This window comes from Acomys minous, assembly GCF_964271855.1.
Source record: "Acomys minous genome assembly, chromosome: 6".
In the NCBI taxonomy this organism is placed as follows: Eukaryota; Metazoa; Chordata; class Mammalia; order Rodentia; family Muridae; genus Acomys; species Acomys minous.
This window is the reverse complement of record NC_140487.1, coordinates 26,473,114-26,497,814: the sequence shown is the minus strand read 5'-3', so window position 1 is coordinate 26,497,814 and position 24,701 is coordinate 26,473,114. Positions and strand designations below refer to the sequence as shown.

Below are 24,701 nucleotides of genomic sequence, written 5' to 3'. Positions count from 1 at the left end.
GCTGGAGGAATCTCCATACCTGATCTCAAGTTGTACTATAGAGCAACAGTAATTAAAACAGCATGGTACTGGCACAGCAATAGGCTAGTGGATCAATGGAATCGAACTGAAGACCCAGAGATGAATCCACACACATTTGCTCACCTGATTTTCGACAAAGAAGCCAAATCCATTCAATGGAAAAACGACAGCATCTTCAACAAATGGTGCTGGTCTAACTGGATGTCTACATGTAGAAAAATGCAATTAGACCCCTATTTGTCACCATGCACAAAACTCAAGTCCAAGTGGATTAAAGACCTCAACTTAAAACCACAGACATTAACCCAGTTAGAGGAAAAAGTGGGGAAGAGTCTGGAACTCATAGGCACAGGAGACAACTTCCTGAACAGAACACCAACAGCCCAGGCCTTAACATCAACAATTAATAAATGGGACCTCATGAGGCTGAGAAGCTTCTGTAAGGCTGGTGACACTGTCAAGAGAACAAAGCGACAGCCTACAGACTGGGAAAAGATCATCACCGACTCTTCATCTGACAAAGGTCTAATATCCAAAATATATAAAGAACTTAAGAAATTAAACACCACCAAACCAAATAACCCAATAGAGAAATGGGGCGCAGAGCTAAACAGAGAATTCTCAACAGAGGAATATCAAATGGCTGAGAAACACTTAAAGAAATGCTCGACCTCCTTAGTCATCAGAGAAATGCAAATCAAAACGACACTGAGATTCCATCTTACACCCATCAGAATGGCTAAGATCAATAACTCAACTGACACCTCATGCTGGCGAGGGTGTGGAGAAAGAGGAACACTCCTGCATTGCTGGTGGGAATGCAAACTAGTACAACCACTTTGGAAAGCTATCTGGTGCTTTCTCAGAAAAATGGGAATAGGGCTTCCTCAAGACCCAGCTATTCCACTCCTTGGAATATACCCAGAGGATGTACTACCACACAACAGGGACATATGCTCAACCATGTTCATAGCTGCCTTATTCATAATAGCCAGAACTTGGAAACAACCTACGTGTCCCTCAACAGAAGAATGGATAAAGAAACTGTGGTACATTTACACTATGGAATACTACTCAGCTATTAAAAACAAGGAATTTCCAAAATTTGTGGACAAATGGATTGAACTAGAAATTGTCATAATGAGTGAGTTCACACAGAAGCAAAAAGAGCTAAATGGTATATACTCACTTATATCGAGACACTAGCCCAAGGTGTACGTCCCCATGAAAAACTGTACCTACCAGAATAGTGGGTAAGAGGGGAGGACATCCTATTGAAACTTTAGGTGTGAGAAGCCTGGGAGAAAGAGGAAATGGAAGGATCCAGTAGGTCCTGGAAAACTACAGGCGAGTCTGGGCCCTGGGGTCCTCCGCAAACTGTGGCAACAGCCAAGGAAAAAATAGGCAGTAAAAACCTTGAACCCCTACCCGGACTAGCCGATGGACATTCTCCACTGTTGAGTGGAGAAGAAGATCTAACTCTCACACAAACTCTGGTGCCCCATATTTGATCATGTCCCTTGGATGGAGATGCCTGGTGGCACTCAGAGGAAAGATAATAGGTCACCAAGGAGAGACTTGATACCGTATGAGCATATTCAGGGGGAGGAGATCCCCCTCAGACACAGACATAGGGGAGGGGAGTAGGGGGGGGAAGTGGGAGGAAGGGAGGGATGGGTGGATACATGGGATGGGCTAACAACTGAGATGTAATATGTATAAATTAATAAAAATGTATTAAAAAAAAAGAATGAAATTCATGGACCATGGAGGATGTGTTTTAGAGAGAGGTTTATTATATACTCATAGATGAAGTTTAACTTTGCTGAGTGAGAGTAAGAGAATGAGAGAGCAAGAGCTCGAGGGGGAGAGACTCTGTAAGAAGGAAGCATCCAGAAAATAGCTTGCCAATTGACCTTTTAATCTAGGCGTGTTTTAAAGGACTTACTGGCAGAAGCTTGGGTAATGTAGGGGATACCAAATGGACCACCCCCATGCTCAGGTGCTGCCCTGAGTGTTGGCAGCATAAGTACATATATAGCCTTTAGAGCTCAATTAGGTGGTAACAAAGAACAGGAAACAGAAGGCTGGTTGGTATTCCTGGCCTCCAGCAGGAGGATCTGTTGCTTTGGGTTCTTGCCTTCCTTGCCCAGTTTCTATTTCTTGGTCTCATCACTGTTGGAATTAGATTAACATTTGAACCAGGAGAAAACATTATATGGGTGGGTTCCACATATTCAGCTGAATATTTGAAATGAAAGAATAAAGATTAGCCCCTTGACCGGTGTAAGGTAGCCCAATTAAACTTTTTGATTTGAATGCACATGCACACATATACATGTGCATTCTAAAAGGCTTGGTGTGTGTGTGTGTGTGTGTGTGTGTGTGTGTGTGTGTGTGTGTGTGTTTCTATAAGACTATCTCAAACACTTTTAGTGTTAGTTATCCCTTTGCCAAATGCTCTCCTCTGCTGAGCCCTTCCATACCTCTTCACATGAACCTCCCTTCCCATTGTCATCCTTTCCCTTTCATTTCATGTCGTTCTGTTATCTTTTTCCTTTGAGGTCGTTCTTTCTCCCCACCAATGGTCTCTATTTAGTTTCCTGGATTCTACAAGTACTTCAAGTTAAACACAAATCTACAGCTATGGTGCTAATATTCACATATTAGTGAGAACATGTGATGCTTGTCTTTCTGGGTCTGGGTTACCTTATTTAGTACTTTCCATCTATTTACCTGCAAAGTCACAATTTGTTTTTCTTTACAGCTGAATGAAATTCTGGTGTATATAAGCACATTTTTATTATCCATTCATCAGTTGATGGGCATCTAGGCTATTCCAAGCATGCAAATCTGACCAAGAACACATGGTTGGAGAGCTAATATGCCTTCCAAATGAATCTCCTACTATTATTCTTTTTAATAGACATAGGTTCAAACATAGACGACTGCAATTCTCAGTCCTCATCAGGGAAGTTTCGTTGTACATTGTATTGTGGTGGTCCTGGGTTGTATAAGAAAGCAAGCCCAGGCACCAGAGTTCATGTCAGAGGCAGTCGCCACTCTCCCCGCAACTGTGGAGAATGAGCTGTTCATTGGCTAGATCTGAACAGAGGGTCTATGCTTACTGCATGCATTGTCCTTGGTTGGTGCAACAGTTTGTGCAGGTCCCCCTGGGTTCAGATCTACCTTAATGGTCTCCTTGTGGGGCTCCTGAACCCTCTGCGTCCTTCCATACACCCCCCACTCCGCATTCTTCCATACCACTCTCAGTGCTCCACCCTGGTGGGCACATAGAGGAAGGGGAAGCAGGCTACTTGGATGAGACTTGATAGGCTGTGGTCATATGGTGGGAGATGAGGTCCCTCTCTGTCACAGGTCTAGGGGAAAGGAAGAGGAATGGAGGGTGAGAACGGGAAGATACAAGTGAGGGGATAACAATCGGGATGTAATCTGAATAAATTATAACAAATTAAAAGTTAAAAAAGAAAGCAAGCCGAGAAAGCCCTGTAGAGCAAGCCAGTCACTAGCATTCCTCCTTGGTCTCTGCTTCAGTTTCTGCTTCCAGGTTCTTGCCTTGAGTTCCTTTCTTGCCTTCTTTTAATGGCACATTCTAGTAATTCATAAGACAAATAAACCCTTCCCTCTTCAAGTTGGTTTTAGTTAGCATTATTTAACAGCAACAAAAAGCCAACTAGGACAAAAATTCATAGCAGAGAATGGGATTGATGTGAAGATTCTAACTATGTTGTTTTGGGGGAGGATTGTGGGAGGATTTTTCGGTATTGAGCTAGAAACATCCACTGAGTGCTCAAAACCTAATGAGTTCCTGACTGACCTTTGACGATAGGAATGTTGAGAGAACTGCAGATCAGGATACCTGGCTTCTGAAGTTACAGAAGAGATGAACCATTATACCAGGGCCATTTACAGAAAATTTTTGTTTTACTCAGCCAACTGATAGCAATTCATTGGAGCTGAATAATAAGAGATTATGAAATCTTCTGGGAAGTGTTTCCTCAGGTCAGCACGCAGAAGCTGTGGTCCAGAGGGGGCCAATACTCTATCTTAAGTTGGGAGCTAAACTTGGTAATGTATAAGATTCTTCCCGGTTTTGAAGACATGTAAGTTACAACATTGTAGGGATCATGGTGAGAAGCTGAAGCCTGGCATTATGAGGCTGGGTCATAGTCCCGGAAAAGAACCCATGAGAGGCCATTGGTGAAAGGGTATCCTGAGATGTAGTTGAACAGCATATTGTTTATGTCACAACTGTGGGATGACTATCAAGGACACTGCCAGTGTGGCATGAAGCTGGAGTGAGCTTACAAGTTAAACTGTGTGTTCTGGGTGACAAAGGCAGAGCACTGGGGCTATTGAAGTTCTTTGGAACCCAGAAGATCATGAGTGAGTCCCAGATATCACACACTGAGCTATTTCTACTGTTGGAGTCTGGTTTTGATGTGATCTGATATTGTGTCTAGGTTCTTCTCTTGTAGAACAAAAAAGGTAGATATGCTGTTTTTTAAATTTAATTTAATTTTATAGGAACTCACAGTTAAGAGACTTTGGATTTTTAAAAGCGATTTTTGAATTTTAAAGTGTTGAAAAATTTAAAGTGGGGATATTTTTATTTTTTATTATTTTATTATTAATTATTATTTTTTATTAATTTATTCTTATTACATCTCAATGGTTATCCCATCCCTTGTATCCTCCCATTCTTCCCTCCCTCCCATTTTCCCCTTATTCCCCTCCCCTATGACTGTTCCTGAGGGAGATTACCTCCCCCTGTATATGCTCATAGGGTATCAAGTCTCTTCTTGGTAACCTGCTGTCCTTCCTCTGAGTGCCACCAGGTCTTCCCCTCCAGGTAGTGGTGGCACACGCCGGTAGGATTTGCTGAAGGAGGCAGAGGCAAGAGGATCACAGGATATTTTTAAAGTTGGTTTGTGTTTTATATTGTGAAAGTAACCCAAGGTCTTGGGACTAAGCAAGAAAGGAAAAGGTTGTGGTTTAACAGTAGCACTAACTGTGTTTGTGTGGCAAGTTGACTAGGGGTCAATTGTGTTGGTTAGTTTAGGTGACACATAGTGAAGAAACCTGGGAAGAGGAAACCTTAATTGAGAATTTATTCCATCAGATAGACCTCTGGTCAAATTTCTGCAGCATATTTTTAAAGGTTGATAATGGGAAGGCCCAGGTCGTTGTGGGCAGTACCACTTCTGGGCACCAGGTGGCCCTGGCTTGTATAAGAAGGAAAGCTGAGTGAGCCATAGAGAAGAAGACAGGAAGAAGAGATCCTCCCAGAAGGGGGAAGTGTGGGGAGAGACTGAACTCAGTCCTGATTTGACTTTATGATCTGGGGTAGATGGGTAGGGGGGGGATCCCCTTTTCTGAAGACTAGGAGAGGGGTATGGGGAAAGTAGGACGGGGGGGGGGGAGAAGAGGGAGGGGGGATATGACCAGGATGTAAAGTGAATTAATTAATTAATTCATAAAAATAATCACTCTATCACCACTTATGTATTTATAATAAGCCCCAGAGAGTAATTAGAAGAAGGAGTAGTTGGAGGAGGAGTGGGGAGAGGAGGAAGAGGGGGAGGAGGAAGAGGGGGAAGAGGAGGAGGAGGAGAAGAAGAAAAAGAAGAAGAAGAAGAAGAAGAAGAAGAAGAAGAAGAAGAAGAAGAAGAAGAAGACAAAAATTTGAGATGGGAAAGGAGGCAAGGGCTGAGTCTAGTAGGAGTTAAGGGGAGGAAAGGGGTATGAATGTGGTGGAAATACATTGTATGAAACTCTCAAAGAAGTAATAAAAGTAAAACAATCATCTCTTCCAAGGTCTTGAGGTTTTTGGCCTTTAGACTGAAAGACCATTACCAAGTCTGAGGCAGTCGAGTTGCTGACAAACCAGACAAATTTGGGGCTTGCTGCCTTCATTTTATTCTGTACAGGAAGTGATTTATTGTTGGCTCTATTCTGTTGGAGAAAACTGACTATACATTTTCTTTCATCATTTTGTTTTTCTAGTCCAGGATTCAGTCCAGGATTATGCATTCAATTTAGCTTTCATATGTCCATAGTCTTCTTTTAGCTGGGACAACTCCTTAGCCTTTCCTTTTCTTTCCTACCACTGGTGTTTTTGAATAAATTAGGATAGTTTATTTTAAGAAGGCATATTTGGGTTCTTCTGATATTTTTCTTATGATTACATTCAAGTTTTACTTGGTTTTCTAGCATATGAACAGGTATCCTATTGATGTCATTTTTATTATTTAAAATCTCTTCATATTGATCATAGTCTCTCTCTCCCCCAAGTCCCCCCAGATTCTCCTATCTTGTTACCCATCCAACTTTATGTTCTTTTTTCTTTCTCCAAAACAACAACATCATCATCATCAACAACAACAACAACAACATCCAAACAAAAAAACCTTCAAAACAAAACCCTAAAAACAATCAAATCAACCAACAAAACCTAAAAAGACAAAAACCAAACCACCACCACCACCACAACAAAGCATACAAAACATATGTGTTTGTTAGTGACTGCCAACCATGAGGCCTGCTCTGGAGTATGTTTTGATATACTCAGTGTTGCTCCATTGGAGAAACTGATTTTCCTTACCCCAGCAGGGTTCAATGGCAAATGGCTTCTTGCTGAGGGGTAGGATGTTGTGGCTACTTTTCTTTTCCCCGTGCTGGTATTTGTCTTGCTTGAGCTTGCCCAGGTCTTGTGCACGCTATCAGTTTGTGAGTGCACCAGTCAACTTTGGCCTGGAAGATGCCCTTGCCTTGGATTCATCCACCATCTACAGCTCTTAAAATCTTTAAGCCTACTCTTGCACTTAAATCCCTTCACATTGAGGGGAGCACTTTGACATAGATGTCCTAGTTAGGGCTGAATGTTCCACGGGCCCTAGGTGTATGTACAGTCATGAGCCTCTGTGTTAATTACCATCTACTGCAAGGAGGAGGTTCCCAGATGAGGGTTGAGTGATGCAGAGAACTCCGGGCATACAACACTGATGACATTATTTTGATCACTTTATAGTGGTGATAGCCTCTCACTATGTTAGTCCTAGTGTTTTTGTTTGTTTGTTTTTTGTTTTGGGGAAGTGATAGTGATTTGTGGGAAGATAGAAAGATGCTAATAAATAGATTTTCATTTTAAACTCTTTGCTGCTGGACCTGACATACATTGGTGATTCTTAATTGAATACATTTCACAAGGGTGGCTATAAAATGTTGATTTTAAAAACTCCATCTATGGTTATTTGGTGGCATTTTGATGTGAGTAATCACTCTTTTGCATTTATTGATGTGTCTATTTGTTAATAAGAACACAAAAATTCATATATAATTCAGTAGACCACCATATATGACCTTTTATATTTATTGTGATGATAAAATCCCTCTAGATTTGATGAATAAGAGTCCCTTCAAGATAGCTGCTGGGTCCTCTGGTTAGTCCTCTGAATTTTTTGGGTTAACTCACTTAGTATGACAATTTTGAGTTCCATCCATTTGTCCACAAATTTCGGAATTTTCTTGGTTTTAATTGCTGAGTAGTATTCCATAGTGTAAATGTACCACAGTTCCTTTATCCATTCTTCAACTGAGGGACACTTAGGCTGTTTCCATGTTCTGGCTGTTATGAATAAGGTCGCTATGAACATGGTTGAGCATATGTTCTTGTTGTGTAGTACAGCATTTTCTATGTAGAGCAGGGACTGACTTGGATATGAACTCTGGTGCCCCATAATTGACCACTTCCCCTTGTTGGGGAGGCCTGATGGAATGCAAAGAAAGAATAAACAGGCTATCAAGATGAGACTTGATAGCCTATGACAATATAGTGGGAGAGAAGGTCCCCCTCTATCTTAGACCTAGGGGAGGGGAATAGGGTGAAAGTGGGAGGGAGGGAGGAATGGGATGATACAAGTAATAGGATAACAAATGAGTTGTAATCTGAATAAATTAATTACATTAAAAAAAGACAAGTGTTCAATAAATATTGAATGACAGGGGAAAAAAGGAAACTTTTGGAGCACTTCTGGTTTTTTTTTTTATATTTTAATTTTGTATTTTCCATGTTGTAGCTATAGGATGCAATGATGTTTTCAGATATTCTTGTGTGTGTTAGCGGCAACAGTATTTGAAAACAAAGGTCTTCACGTTATTGTGTCTTTTTAACAAAGTCAGTGATTAGAAAGAGCATACTGGTCAACAACACTGGGAGAAGCTATTCCAACAGCTAGACAGTACACGTTGAAATAAAATTTTCCCATCAGTTGCAGAAATTGAGGAGACAGGGTACATTTAATAAAGAAAATTAACAAAATCTTATGGTCAAGTTTTAGTTTTGAGGAGCTTCATTAATTCAAGGAAAGGAAGGTACATAAAATCTATGATTTTCTTGCCAATGAGTGGTGTTACTTTTGTTATAAGAAACATCCTGTAGCATCAACAAATGAATGAAGTTGCTTAGGCCTTGCTGTGTCACCAAATGACCAAATAGTGGCAGTAACAAAATATACTTGATATATAATGATATTGCAAATAAATAGTTAAAATCTACTGTTGATGCAGTTGAAGAACTTAAGAAATGGCAGTTGTTTCAGGTAGGAGACACAGATGATGCAAAGGTCAGACCTGTGACAGCTGCTGAGTCCCAAGGAAGTAGCATAACATTGTACTGTAAAGAAGGAAGAGACTGGGGAAGGGGAAGGATGCCACATGCAAACGAGAAACTCAGTCTAAAAAAAATTAGGACTAGCCAACTAAAGGCTGGAGATACACATCAGTGGTAGACTGCTTGCCTAGCATGCAATGCTTGGTTCAATTCCCAGTAGAGGGAAAGTCAATTAAAATGTAAAAAACACTATAAATAACAAATTACTCAACCAAACCTCAAAACAATGAATTGTGAGAATAGGTATGGAAGATGCTTACAGGCTACAAGGAATGAAATTAGTCCTTGGTCTTTGACAAATAGCTTTTCTTTAAGGCAAAGAACAATTATATTTTCTTTAAGACAAAGAAAATGTAATTATAAAGCTTATTACATCAATAAGAATAATGATATTAATAATATAATGATAGTATGAATAAAACCATATTGCTTTTGATTATGGGGTATAGGATGGTGGTGGGTATTGTGGGCAGAGGGTTGAATAGTGATGTCACTTATAATGGCTAAGGATTTGCATCATGAGAAAGGTAATTTGGCTTTTGATGTTATATGGGAGATGACATTTGGTAAAAGGGAAAAAATACTTCGATCCTGTCAAAATACAATAGCCAAAACACTAAAAACGTAACATTTATATAATTCCTGATTGTGTCATGGTTCTTCTTGCTATAGGTAGTTTATTGTATATATGTATTATGTAAAAAATGTTTAATAGAAAACTAAAACAAACAAAAACCCCAAAGAGGTCCCATGCTATTTAAGGAGAAAGAGCAAGCCTGGCGTGGTGGCACATGCCTTTAATCCCAGCACTCGTGAGGCAGAGGCAGGTGGATCTCTGTGAGTTCGAGGCCAGCCTGGTCTACAAAGTGAGTCCAGGACAGCCAAGGCTACACAGAGAAACCCTGTCTCAAGAAACAAACAAACAAACAAACAAACTGAGTGAGAACAAAGACTACTGTGATTAGCGGGGGGGTGGGGGGGTGGGGGGGGGAGGGGAACATTTACTGATCCACTCAGCCATTTCCTCTTAGAAGGGAAGAGGAGGAAGCTACTGTTTTGCAGCATACATTGAGGAAGGCAAAGGAGAAGCGGATCGATAATATTTGCTGCCTAATGATCTTACTGTAAGTGGTGAAAAATTGACAGTGAAATATTTCATGTAATTTGCTAGAAACTCAGAATGGGACTTGTATGGGTGCATTAAAAGACTGCCACACTTGACAACAGCATGCTGTAGACTCCAGTGGACAGCACAGGACCACCCTGGTGATGTTGATTGAGGGGCCTCATTAGTTCCTCAGTTACTAGAAGCTGGAAATGGCTCTAAGGACTTTCTCTTTTCTGTTTGCAGCTGTAGACTTGGAGCAGCTTGTTGAAGTCTACATGCACAGGCTGATTGAAGGCGTGTGCAGAGTTTGCCCATCACCCAAGGGAAGTTTCTTGGGGTGGGTGAATTCACACTGAGTATTGACTTTATTCAGATTCTGATGTGCAAGCCTAGATGCGTACTTTTTGTCATGACAAGAATGACCTGGCCTTGATATGGCTTCATGATTTGTATGTAATGCCCATTAGAGCACAGGCACCTGCTTAATAGTATGTGCAGAATGCCTTTGGTGTCATGCTAAATTCTCACGGTTTTCACCTCCAGGAACATACAGCTATCACTACACTTCTGTATCTTGTGATACCTTGGTCCTCACTGTGCTGATGGGTGGAGATAGCAGCTTTGGAAGGCAGTTAGTGGTCATGAGAGCAGGACTCAGGTGAGACTGGTAGCTCTATAAGAAGGAAGGAAAAAAGACAAGGTGGCTATCTGTAAGCCACACTGGAACCTTGACTTTTCTGTCTCGGGACCCATGAGAAACCAGTTCTTGTTGTAATAGCCTACCAGACTAGCACACTCCTGTAGGTGCTCATAGCAAGCAAGCATACAATTTCAACTGCTTTATTGAGTTATTGTAAGATACCTCAGCAAAATGGGTTAGGACTCGTAGGTGCTCATTCTGCAATGTTGTATGCCTTACATATGTCTCATAGATTCTTAATTGTGGCAAATGTACCAAATGAATCATGAATGAAAAAGTTTATTGTTGCTGGTCAGCTTATAATATTCATTCAAAACTCAATAGATTCCATTTTATTTAAAAAAAATCTACTACTTGACTTAAAGAAGTGCTTGGAAGCCTGGCTAGAAGTTCAGAGAGAGACTTCCAGGGAGAATGCCACTTCAAAAGGTGGCATCCTGCAGGGATGAGGGACACAGACTGTCATCTTCTGGCCTAGCTCTGTCATCTGTAGAAATTTCCCATTTTCCTGTCTGTCACACAGATGTAATAATGATTCTTACTTTTACTGTATAGGGTTATTGTGGACTTAAAATGTATCAATGTAACTAAATTTCTTAGAAAATGTATTGTGAATGTTAACTTATTTGTTGGAGGAACTTTAAGCGATTCCCTTAGAATTCTTTCTTTCTTTCTTTCTTTCTTTCTTTCTTTCTTTCTTTCTTTCTTTCTAAAGGTCTTCCCTTTTTTTATTCTTTATGTACAAAGGCTAGCATGATCAGTCTCACTGGGTAGTCAGTCTTGAATAATCCACTCAAGGTCTCTCAGTCCAACTTAATGAAGCCTATGTCCTTCGCGTACTGACAGAAACACTGTCGGCACATGTTGAGCCCGTATTTCCAGATCAGACCATGGCAGTTAGAGCAAACGCGCAGGAGCGAGGACCCTGGCCAAACTTCCATGGGTGACTCCTGTAGAGCTGCTGGTAACCCATCTGGCCTTCAGACAGCCAAGGAGGAAAAAGGAACAAACTGGTCTTCCTTAGATTTCAATCAGTAGATACAACCAGGACACCATGCTTTCCCCTTCCTTCAGTTTCCTGGCCCCATTCATCTGTACCGTCTGTCTTCCCGTGGTCTCCTTTCTACCTTCATGTATGTTCCATTACTTCCACATCCATTTCCTTAAAGCTTCATTGACCCTTTTCTAGCTTCATAAATGACTGCATTTATAGGAAAGTAAATTCATTTTTTAACTCTGGGAAAGTAAAGTATATGTTTCTTGTTAGATAATTTTTGATTTTACTTTATGAAAAAAACCCCACAATCAATCAAGCAAGCAAACAAAATTATTTCAATATTACTGGTTTTACTTTTTTTGAGTCTAGAAAAATGCATCCTTTTTTTTAAAATAATATTTTAAAATTGATTTTGGGGGAATTTCACATCATGAACTCTGAGCATCCTCACTTCCCAGTTTTCCCAGGACTGCTCCCCATCCTTGAGATCTCCCTCCTCATCACCAAGAATATAAATAATAAACAATCCAATCTGTGTTGCCCATGTTCTCGCTGGATCATGGCCAAACTCCCAGTGGCCGGCCACTTAAACAAAACTGCATCTTTCCCCACCTGCACCCCAACCAAAAGCGACCAGTTGATGGCATCTTTATCTTAAGGAAATGCATGTTTTTAATTGAATTCTGCTGTAATCTACCAACCTATTCTTTTAGACAATGTGTTAACTATAACTGTTTCCTTAAATTGTTGCCATATTGTCAGACTGTACTTGGGCATCCTTAATCTCCTTAATCTGGACTCCTGAGCCATGATCTGTGTGGCAGATTTTCCCCTTGGGTTCCCAAATTGTAAGTAACCATTCCCCTTTGAGTTGTAAGAAAACCCAATAAATTCATTTTCTCACTAATGTGGGCTGTGGCGAAATTCTAGGATAGTGTGTTGTAGAGTCTCTTTGTAGTGACTAGGCATTTGTTTGTGTCTGGAGGTAGCTAGCATAGCACATGTTATTCATATTTGGCTCCAAAATAAGCAATGTCTAGTTCCCTTTAAAAAAAAAAAAGAATTATCTAAGAACATTTCCCTCCATTTTTTTTCAGTTTGAAATTGTTTTATCTGCCTACCGTCTATCCATTTGCTTCTTTTTTCATTTCCTCAAAGAAACTAAGCATTTGGCGTAGAAGTCACATAACAAGGATGCACTGTGTTTTCTAACTCAATTATGAGACATTAACCAATACCACAGTGAAATAGCTTCACATGCAGGCTTGCATTTTTTAAAAGGGTATATTAGTTGGACAAAATAAAGGCTTCAGAATAATGGATGACTCCATTCCTGCATATAGTATACTTTGAACATAAGGGTGTGCTAGTTTATTTGTGACTGTGACAAATGCCCAGAGATACAATTCGTCTCGTGGCTTAAGGAGTTCCTGCCCATGCTATTTGGTTCTGATGTTTCTGGGTTTGAGAAGACAACACTATGGCAGATAGACCCACTTACCACCTGGCGGAGAGAGTACCAAAGAATGAAAGTATCTGAGAAATAGTGTCTTCCCATGGCCTACCCTGGTGACATAGGTCTTTTATGTAGGCTCCACCACCTTACTTTTTCACCACCTACCAATAATGACTTCCTATAATCCACCAAGAGGCTAAATCTTTATTAAAGAAGTGCACAGTTGTTTCTCCAAAAGTCCATCAGCTGGCCACCAGGCCCTTAACACACAGTCTTGGGGATGCAATTCTGATTAAAGTCATGAGAAACTAGGGCTTTATTTCTACACCTTTTAGAATACACATCATTGTTAACTCATGGATGATTTATATGTGCCATATGTTTAAAGTTATATAGAGAATTTGAAGACTAGAAAGTATGGGTAATGTGTCCTTGCCTTAGTGCTCTTAGAAAAACTATAGGGACCACAGAATAAGAAGACATGAGTGCACAGGCTGAAAATTGCTTATATTGTGACCTGGGATGTGCTAAAAGGACCATCAGAAGTGTCTTCTTATCTGACTTTCCATGGAGCCAGCTGCGTCAGTTTTTACTATTAAAATGGCTCCAGGGTTGGCCACCAGAAGAACCAATGAGAAATAAATGTTGTAGGTTGAAGTGGACAGTGGAAAGCCCACATGGCTTCAACTCTATACAAAGAACTACAGGCAACTAAGGAAGAATGCACTGACTGGTTATCCAAAAGAAAAAGGTCAGCCCCTGAAAACCTACATCCAAGTAACATTATGCAGACTGAGAGGGTATATTTAGGAATCCATACATGTGTGTGTGTGTGTGTGTGTGTATGTGTGTGTGTGTGTGTGTGTGTGTGTGTAACAACAATTAATGAAATAGGTCATAAATTTGAAAAAAAGGAGAGGTATATGGAAGGGTTTGGAAGGAGGAAAGGAAAGAGAGAAATGATGGAGTAAATTATAATATCAGAAACAAAAAAATGTAATTAAATAATTCTTGTCTTTGAGGCAGTAGCACATAAGCTCAGTTGTCAGTTTGAGCAGTGAGTTTCAGGGGATTAAGGGTGTGGCCAGGCCAGTACTGTTTGCACAGGGTTTCGCATATGCTAATTCAAGGAAGCTTTGACTTTGCCTTCTCAGTGGAGAACTTTAGTCTCAGTGGCAGGTTCAAGGTACCAGCATGGAAGCTCATCTGCCTCACAGCTTTGTCAGTTGAGGAAGTGCCTACTCATTAAAAACTGATTTGCCTGTGTTAAAAATGTGGTAGCAAACAGGCCAAATACTTGGCTAGTTGTAGACAGAATATCAGCAGTGACATTCAAAGAGAGAAGGGGTAAAAACCTTTTCTTTTCTTTTCTTTTCTTTTTTTTTAAACTTAAAAATCAGACTTTGCAGTTGTTTTCATGTCTTGGTTTAAAAAAAAAACAGCAAGCAGCACCTATTGAGTGGCTACATTAAGCTAAGCACACTTGGACATCGCTGCAGTCAATTACTATACTTCATTTCAATGGGGCCTCTCTAGCTCAGTTATCAGCCAGCCAGACATATATTTTTCTAATCCATAACCTGAGCTATCTTAAGTATTTTCATCAGTTTCAGAACAGATAGGCAGGGCCCCACGGAGTTCTTACAACAACCTTGAGCTGTCTTTGGAGCTTCAGTCTGCCTAATTGGGATGGAGTGCATGGGTTCAAAGCGAGACACACATGTCCTTCCCCTTTAGAAGGGAAGCTCTCTGAAAATTGATACATTGTGCGCATAGGCATTATCTAAGCAAACGCTTTCTTTTCCAACCATAGAAGAGCCTGCCATTGCCAGGCAAACTGTCACTTTCTAACGCTATCTCCTGCGGGACTGTTTGTATTGTTTTTTTAAAATAGCATTACACTATGTACAAAAAATGTAATATATCTCCACATGACTTAAGGGACTTGATACTTGACATAAAGTTGTGGTCATGTACTGGTCTGAAGCGCTCTACAAAAGATGAAACTGAATCATTTCATTGAATACAGCACATTTTCTCCTCCCCCCAAATAAATTGATTTTAGATGAATTCGCTTCATCTCCTCCACCCTGCTGAGCCTGGCTGCTTGCTGCGAGACACATCTAAGCAGGAAGGAGGGTGTTGTCATTTGATGGCAAATTAATTCAACAATTTCAACAAACATTTATCGACTGCCTACTCTATGCCAGATATAAGACTACGTGACAAACATGCAAAGAAAAATGAGATACAGCTCTTATTTCCAATAAACTGGATGCTGAGGGCAGACCCTTGCTTACCGCTGACTGTATGGCATCGTGGTGAACGCAGTAGGAGAGATGGTGAAAAAAAATGTGTCAGAGGAAACCATCTATTTTTTTTAAAAGCTGGTGAAAGTCACAGAGAAGGAAGTTTCCAGTAGACAAAAACCAACATTCTTTATACTTTAGGCTACCTTCCTAAGACTGTCTTTTATACACTTTACATTACCCGCCTAAGATGGGATTCTATACACTTTACCTGCCCATGATGCTCTGGTTATAGTCTGGGGCTGGGAACAGATATGAAGCTAATCTATTTCACAAATTTGCAAAACAAGCATTCATATGTTTTTAACAGACAAAGTGCACTTCCATGACTTACTGATCACTCTTTGTGGAAATGCTGTGAGAAAGGAATGCTTGAAGTCCCTTAGCTTATAACATTCAAAGATGCTCCCCAGCCCGGAGTAAAAGCATGACCAATTGTGTTTGCTCCAACAGACAGCCATAGTGGTGACACTTGTGTGCAGCCTCTGGGCACTCAGTGGTTTGCTCAGAGTGAAGTGTAAGTGAGTGCCGTTTGCATGTTTTTCTGCATTTCAGGAACATCGCTAGCTGCATTATGTGTAAATGCAGGGGGAATGTGCTAAGTGACAGCAGTACTTCGTTCCAGTACATCTCTTCAGAGTGCTTTAAGTTTACATTGCTGCCTAAGTTTTTAGGTTTTATCTGCAGGCACAGAATCCCCTCAGGTGCCCCTGTCTGTGTGAGGATGCTGCCCTCTGGAGACAAACTCAATCCACAGTAGGTAGGATCCCATGAACAAACCATTCACCATTTTATGGACAATTCTCGAAAGCATTCCTAAAGGACCAGGCTGAATCGAGCACCTGGTGGGACTATAATCAGTTAAGCACAACTGCCCTTAATTGTGTTTTGCACAACAGCTTGATAGCACATTTACCTCATCGTTGTCTTCTCCAGACTGTCAGCTCCATGGAGTTCTAGGCAGAGAGTAGGGAAAACAGTCTTGGTTGAATGTGTCACAGATGACAACATACATAACCACAAGAAAGATGCTAATACACTTGAATTGAGGACTGGGGTCTGGAACTCCACAAGAAGACCATTAAGGCTGCTGGATCTGCACAAACTGATGTGCCAACCAAGGACAGTGCAGGCAGAGAACATAGACACCCTGTTCAGATGTAGCCTATGGACAGCTCATTCTCCACAATGGTGGTGGTGGGGGTGGGGGGGTGGGGGCGGTGCGGGAAAATGGGGACTGCCTCTGATGAACTCTGGTACCTGCAATTTGATCACTTCCCTTTGGCGTGGTGGCCTTGCGGGCACATAGAGGAAGGGGATGCAGGCTATTTTGATGAAACCTGATAGGCTGTGTGGTCAGATGGTGAGGGAAGAGGTCCAGTCTCAGGGTTCTATGGTATAGAAATCCAAAGAGGCCTGTGAAATTAACCCTTTCTCATTATGAAATACAGGCAGGTGGACTTGGCATGTTTTGATGGGTAAGGAACCACTTAGTGCTGTTGAAATTAGGAAACGACTCCCAATTATTGGGGTTGGGCTCTAATGTGCTGTCCTATTTTGTCCTCCTTTCCCCTTCCTCCCCTAGTTTTTCCCATTTCCCCATTCATGTTACCGTAGTCTTCCTCTTCCTCTCTCTGGAGCTCCTCTCCTCCCACTCCCATGCTCCCTTTAAAGTTTTCTGGCTACCCTAGGCTGTATAGTCACATCTAAAGAGTTGAAGCTAGGTTCCACAAATAAGAGAGAACATGGAGCATTTGTCTTTCCGAGTCTTAGTGAGGTGTACTAAATTACCCCACCTAGTATAATATTTCCTAGTTTCATCAATTTGCTTGAAAAGTTCATTTCCCTTGAAAATATACCTTCTAATACAGCACTGTGTCTTGTCAGCCAAAGAATGAATAGACCAATTGTGCCAAATCCTATGGCAGTTAGAAAAGAATTAAGTTACTGCCACATACAAGTATGAACCTCAGTATTAAGCTGATGCCATTCATAAAATTCTAGAACAGATAAAAATAATCTATAGTTCTGACATGTTATTCCACAATAGCTTGACTATTAATAATGATAATATATTGAATATATCACAAAGGTAGAATGAAGTTTGAATATTTTAAATAAAAAGAAATATTGAGTAAGGAGATAGATATGGGTAGGATTATTAAACACTGTAATATATGTATCCATCAAAATATCACACATCAGTCCACGAACTTGTATAAAATAAATATTTTGATTTATCAGTTAAATGCACTTAAATTAAAATATATTAAACTGTATGTATGTGATCTCAGTTATCACTGCTTGTTATTGGATAACCAATTGGAGGGCTCTTCACTCAGGAAGAACATTTCTCCCTCTCAGCATTTCTCAGTTGTCTATTGTTCTTTGTCTGGGGTTGAGGCCCTATGAGCTTTCTCCTTTCTGTGTGATTATGGCTATTGGTGTCATAATTGTTCAAGTTTTGTTCAGTCAGTTATACTGATAAGAGTTCGTGAGTGTAGTCCTTCTTCTATTTCTTGGAGGCATTAACTTCACAGCATATAAGTAACATTATGCAGACCGAGCAGGGTATGTCTGTGTGTGCATGTAATTGTGCACGTGTTTAACATGCATGTAACAACAATTTAAAAAAGGAGTCATGAATTTGAGAGAAAGCAAACAAGGTTGATGGGAGGGTTTGGCAGGAAGAAAGGGACAGGTAGAAATAATGTAATTATAATTCCAAAGATAAGATGTTTTAATCTATGTCATAGGTGTGGATTAACAGAAATCTGCCTGGGAAATTTCTGGAAATAAGCTCCAAAGAGTATGAATGGGGCTTTTGATGGGGTGGAAATGTTATATTATACAAAGGTTGTGAAGTTGATCAAGTTCACTGTTCCTGACATTCCTGAAAAAATTTGAAACATACATAAAATACAAGATGCATCTTATGTTATATGAAAACATGATAAAGTTGATCTAAGTAAGGGAACCAAATGATCTTTTGTGTCACTTTAGCTACATTACATTGTAAGAAAGACCAAATATTTTATGTGAGGATGTACTTATTTCTTTGCAAGTTATTACTGAAGAGACATTAATATATTAATATAACACAATAGGTTTTATATACTGGCTGGATTATGGATAAAATTTTAATGTAGCATTGCTATTAAACTTCTAAATAAAGTTTACCACTGGCTTGAAACACCATGGTTTTGAGAATGGAAATAGTGGCTCACCCATGCTACATTTTTCTTTTTGAAATATATAGTACATTATTATTATTATTATCTGTAGTTATCCTACCATGAACAACACATGGATATTGGTTATTTGAATGGCAGGATTACATGAACATATACACTATGTGTAAAAATCAAACATGGGTCAAAAACTTCCATCTTTTCATCTGCGGACATCATCCTTTTGTCTGAGGAGAATCAAAATTCCTTCTCTCTCAGTGTGTTCCAGTATCCCCGATTTAACCCTTTTCTGTCTCCTTTCTTCTTTCCCATCCCAAGTTCAGTACCACTCTTGCAATGTATGCTTCTACAGTATTTTAGCTGTGAAACTACCAATAGTGTCTATGACCTGCCTCAACATTCTAGACTGCCATGATCTATGAGGATGCTCGTATGGCTTTGCAATGGATATATGCTTCAGAAAATACTTATCTTCAGATGCCCAGAGTTGAGGGCAGGAGACCATGTTATGAAGAAGATTCTCATTATGGCCCCTGGGGAAAGACCAGGTGATACTTGCATTGTATTTTATTGATAGAAAATGTGGTCCCAAAGCCACATGGTATAGAGAATTTCCTAGGATTCTTAAGAAGAAAATGAGACATGTGTGGGCCTGTCCCCCCAGAAACCACAATTATAGAGCTATAAGATATGATTTGAGTACAGGTGCCACTGGTAACCATGAACTCATGGTTATCCGGCCCAGCTAAACTTCCTTATGTACTGTGGAGTATTGTAGGGGGTAATGGGCTGCTAGCAGTGGATTTAACTTTGCTGAAGTTAATACTCAGATGAAAGAAGCCCTCTGTCAACCCTAAGGGATACATATAAATGATGTTAGGGCTTTTTGACGCTAGAAGCTGGAGTCTGAAGCCCAAATGTTGGGGAAGAGACGTTCCCTAGAATACTTAGGGTGTGGTTAAGTAATGTTTGGGCTTATAATGCTGTTATGCACACTCTTAGAGGCTCGGCAATGGAGGCGATCTTTCTTATGCTTCTTGAATAAAGACTTGGTGACTCCAGAACTTTGGGATTTGGTACCCATGGTTCTAGAGCTTCAGGACATGGGTGGGAATTTTTGCAAATGCTGCTTGAACTCTGGAGTTCCAGGATGGGAATGTTTTCTTCACTTAGTCTTTAGGGACATGTTTGGGCTTTTTGTATCAGTAGCTTTAACCCCAGGTTCAGAGTAGGAGAGAAATAGTTTCCTAGTTCACCTGGTCATGGATTTTAAAGGAAATTTTTATTAAATAGAATGTAGGATTTGGGGTTGGATGGATACTAAGGCTTTGGTTACTCCTGAACTCAAAACGTAGCCTTTGTGTGGTCTTTGCCTTTGAAAAATGCCAGTAGTATCTGGGCACAGAGCCCTATGGTTGCAATTCTGGAGATAAAGGGCTTGAATGGGACTTTACTCAGGTCGATGATGCAGTGGTGATGCAAGGCCTATTTGTATCTTTAATCTCTTTGCAAGGACATGAGATGGGGGAGATCTTTTCTGTTTCCCATAGGTTGAGAATAATAGTTAGAAGTTTGGGGTTTTGATATCCATGATCCTGAAGCTTCCAATAGTGACTAGGATTTTCTTCAGTTCACGAAGGACAGGCATGATGACATAGGACTTTGTGTCAACAACTATATAGTCCCAAGACGACCCACTAATTGAGATTTAAATCCACGTTTTGCCATTTTATCCATGAAGTCACTTATTTCAAGATTGTAGCTTTCTACGAGGAAAAACACTGTCTGTCATGAGGAAAAACATGGTCTGCCACGTGTCTAGATTCTGATAGTTTTTATAGTGGACTAGTTGAGCATTTGTACCATATTTCCCAGTTTTGTATGCCTCATCTTCTAATGTTTGTGTGATGAAAGAAATGGCACTTTACAAGCTATTGATTACTCTGGATCCCAATGTTTTTTTTTTGTTGTGGTTTATTAACTTAACACTGTTTTATTAGCATACGTTAATTATACAAGTGATTTAATTGTATTTTCATACATGAATATAATACATTTTGACCATATTCATTTCCCATTACTCTCTTATCCTCCTCCAAAACAAAGGGAGTGCAGAAATTAGGCCCAGGATATGTCTTCTATTATATGAAAACAATTACCTTAATTCAAGTAATTATGAGCCATGAAATGTGGCCCACTGAAAAAACTATCAACATCTAGACATTCAGCAGACAGTTTTGTTCCTGGTAGAAGTCTAGAATCTTGAAATAAGTGTAATGAGTTCAACTAAGTCCAAGAAGAAAAGTAATTAGTTAAATGAGTTACATACCTTTGTGCCTGGGGAACTGAATAGAGTTGTTTGGAAAGTTACAAAACAAGTAGAAAACTTACTTCCTCTCAGGGCCTTCTTTAAAGACAAAACAGAAAATAGACATTGCTCAGAACCTGCTCTTTAGCATTATGGCTTGTATTGGAAATCCAGGACAAGGGTCACGTCCAGTGGCTGCCAAGACCTGGTGTTTAGCAGATTAACAAAATGGTGAAGCTAAATAACCGCTGTGGTGATTGCTTAACGTGTTCATTCCCTATTTTTTCTCAGCACCATGGATCAAGGGCCTTGGAATCTAGCTCCACCCATCAGGTCTTCTCTTCTGCCTACCGTGGAACCTTGATACCTGAGGTTGCATTTGTAAATACCATCAACATAAGCCCTAAGTTTCTCTTCTTTCCCCAGTTTTATTAATATATAGCCAAGACAGAAACATGTGTATATTTAAGTTATATTTTTTATAGAGATGCATAGTTTGATATATACATATACATATTTTAATAATTGTCATAATGGAATTAATAATCAATTCATTATAAGCCCTCCCTTGTGTGTGTATGGGGTGTCAAAGAGAACACGTAAGATACACTCTTAGTAAGTTTCAAGTAAGCAATAATCATTAGTAAGTTTTAATTGTCAACTTTACATAACCCAGAATCACCTGGGAAGAGTCTGAGTGAGGTTGACTTGTTTGTGGGAATTGGCTTGGTTGTCTTAATATATGTGGGAAGTCCTACCCTAAAAGTGAGTGACAGCTATCCTTGTTTGGGATGCTGGACTGCACAAGAGTAGTGGAGCTAGCTGACTGCTAAACAGGATATATTTGTTCTGTGGCTGTGCTATGACTAGCTTCCTCAAGCTCATGTTGGTGTCAATTTATCACTGTTGTAGGATGGACTTGGAATTGTGAGCTAAAATAAACCCTTGCCCCTAAGTTGTTTTATGTCAGAGCATTTCATACAGGACCAGAAACAGAGCTATGACATGCATCTTGCTGTAGAATAGAGTCCCAGAAGATACTTACGTAAGTGAAAGTCTGTATCCTTTACTCAAAGCATCCCCAGTTACACATTTCCCTTGGCCTTGGTAGCCACTTATAGTCTTTGCTTCAATGATTTTTAACTCTTTTATTTTCCACATATAAGTAAGAATTTATAGTATTTGCGTTTTGGGGTTTGGTTTATTTTAATTAGCACAATGATTGTCCTATTGGTTCATTCATGTCACTGATGGTAGATTTTCATTAGGATTTATGGTTGTATAAATGATATTCAACTATGGGTATGTACAATATTTTGTTTATCAATTTACCAGTTAGTATGTACTTTCGGTGATTATTTAAGTGTATATAAAATGTTCCCCAAAGGCTCATCTGTATTTACACTTGGTCTCCAGAATGTGGCACAGTTCTGGGAGGTTATAGAACCTGCAGAAGAAGGTGGGGTCTGATTGCTGGGAGGTGAGCACTGAGAATTATAGCCAACCCTTGATACTCTGATTCCTACCTACATATTTCACTATTCTGATGAATATCAGCAAGCAGCCTCATGTTCCTGCTGTCACAGGATGTGCCTCCACCAAATCTACCACGACTTTTTCCATCATGAAGGCCTGCATGCCCTCCATTTGTGAGCCAAGATAAATTCAATCTCTTTAGAGTGTTTGTCTCAGTTATTTCATCTAAGAGTTTAGAAAAGCAACGAATGAACCTTGATTCCCTCTCAGTGTCAGCCATTGGTGATGATGCAATCATAAACACAAAGATACAGGTGCTTCTTTGAGATACAAATTTCCCACAGGAAACCACTCAAATAGTATTTCTGAATAATATAATGCCATTAAAAATTTTAGTAGTTCATATTATCTTTTATAATGAACATACTAATATAGAGTAGTGTCCTTCTAGCATTTTAAGTCCTCCATACCCTGCTAACTACTGTCATGCTGTGGATTTCACAGAGAAAGTCAAGAAATAGACATAAGTTAAGGGAATTAAGTATTAGTGAACCAGTTCTTCTGAGTGAAGATCAATGAAGTAATAATAATGGCTTCTATATAATGAGCACATAGGAGGTGATGGAGAACGATACGTAGTGGCAGGGACTGGGCAATATGGAAGTCAAGGGAGCCTAAATTAGATACAAAATTGGACGAGATAAGCATAGAACGGAACAGAGAGACTGGAACTACACCGTAGATCCCCAAATTTCTTTCATACTGGCATGAGTTCATGAGATCAGGCTTTAACTTTTCTAAGTAGACAATATGACCGAGAACATACATGTCACATACAGAGTCTACATGCTCACTAGACAATATGACCGAGAACATACATGCCATGTGCAGAGTCTACATGCTTATTATATCCATACCCCACTTACAGAAGGGTTTCCTTTTGGTCTTCTAGGAAGCTAAATAGAAAGGGTGGTCGGTCCGAGCTGCCTTATGATCAACTGCCATGAAACGTAAAAGAGCGAACGTTTCCAGTTTCTCACTAAGACACCCCAGGAGGGAAAGCCCGGATTTAAGTGATGCTAGGTATAATGAGGACCCGCCATGAGAAAAGCAGTAGTAACTATGGTTCCTCAGACAACCTTCAACTACAGCCTTCACTACAAGATTCAAAATATTAGAGCAGATAACTAAAGCATTGTAGTTTGTGTTCTCTGTAAGTCTCTGTTTCAATGGAACATCACACAGTTGCTTTTGATCCCTGACCTTGATGAAGAATGTTAGTCCAATGTGTACGTATATGGAATATGAAGATATGACCTACTTGTTTCTTGTATAATCAGTTTACTTATTCAATTTCAGATGACTAATCATCAATTTTATATACTCATCTTAATATGCATACATTTTTCTTTTACTAGGGAAGCAGATATTAGGTATATTTCCACTCGTCTTGTGCTCAGTAGTTACCAGTTGCCTAATTTTAAAGTTGTGCGATGAGAACAATGCATTTATGGAAATACAGCTATGTTTTTAAATGGGGTAATTAGGAAAGCCAAATTGCAGACAGTGTATTGGAAATAACTCACTGTAATTGAATATGTCATATGCATAATTATCTGGTACATTATGCACCTATCAATTGACAATGCAACCAACTAGTGCAATCGTATGAGACACAAATGCTGCATTGAGAACAGACAATAATGGATGGGATCCTGCAAAACATGGTAAGCTTTCATTAACGTTTCAGGTGAGACAACCTATCTTGCACATTATCACTACTGAACACAACACAACAATAAAGGCCTTTACTATTTTTTATCTTATAAGTTTATAAATATTTTGTGTTTGTACTACTAACATTTATTAAAAATCATACTGTAGAATTATCAATTTATGAATTTGATGACAGACACAAAATATTAACCTAGTCTAGATACCTGGGAAACATTTTATTTTTATTTTTTCATGTGTATAGTATGTGTGTGTTGGTATGCACATGTGTGTGTTTGTGTTTGTGTGCTTGTGTGTGTGTGTGTGTGCGCCTGCAGAAACCAGCAGAAGAGAACATTGAGTGTTCTGCTCTATCACTTTTTGTCTTACTCTCTTGGAAACAGGGTGTCCCACTGAACCTGGAGATAAGGCTGGTAGCCAGCGAACCCCAGTAATCCAACCACCTGTGCTCCCCCACAGCCCTGGCACTATAGGGCTGCACATGACTCTTCCTGGTTTCTACATGCCTACTAAAGGGATGCAGGTCTTCCTGTTTGAGCAGAAAGTACCCTAACCTACTAAGACATCTCCCTAGCTCAAAATGTTTCATTTCCTTCTGAAGTGCTCTATTTAGCTCAATTGTGCTTTTCCTTCTCAATGAGTCTAGTATGAATTTACTCTGGTGACAATGACACATTCTAGATCTAGTAAGATGGAGGGCTTTTAAAGG

At 39.8% G+C, this 24,701-nt stretch overlaps 1 pseudogene across 1 annotated transcript; it reads right to left on the bottom strand.

Moving 5' to 3' along the window:
* Nucleotides 1-11,251: 11,251 nt before the first annotated feature.
* Nucleotides 11,252-11,494, bottom strand: LOC311599467 (small ribosomal subunit protein uS14-like; annotated as a pseudogene). The gene has a single exon. The product of its transcript is annotated as a small ribosomal subunit protein uS14-like (transcript).
* Nucleotides 11,495-24,701: the final 13,207 nt, after the last annotated feature.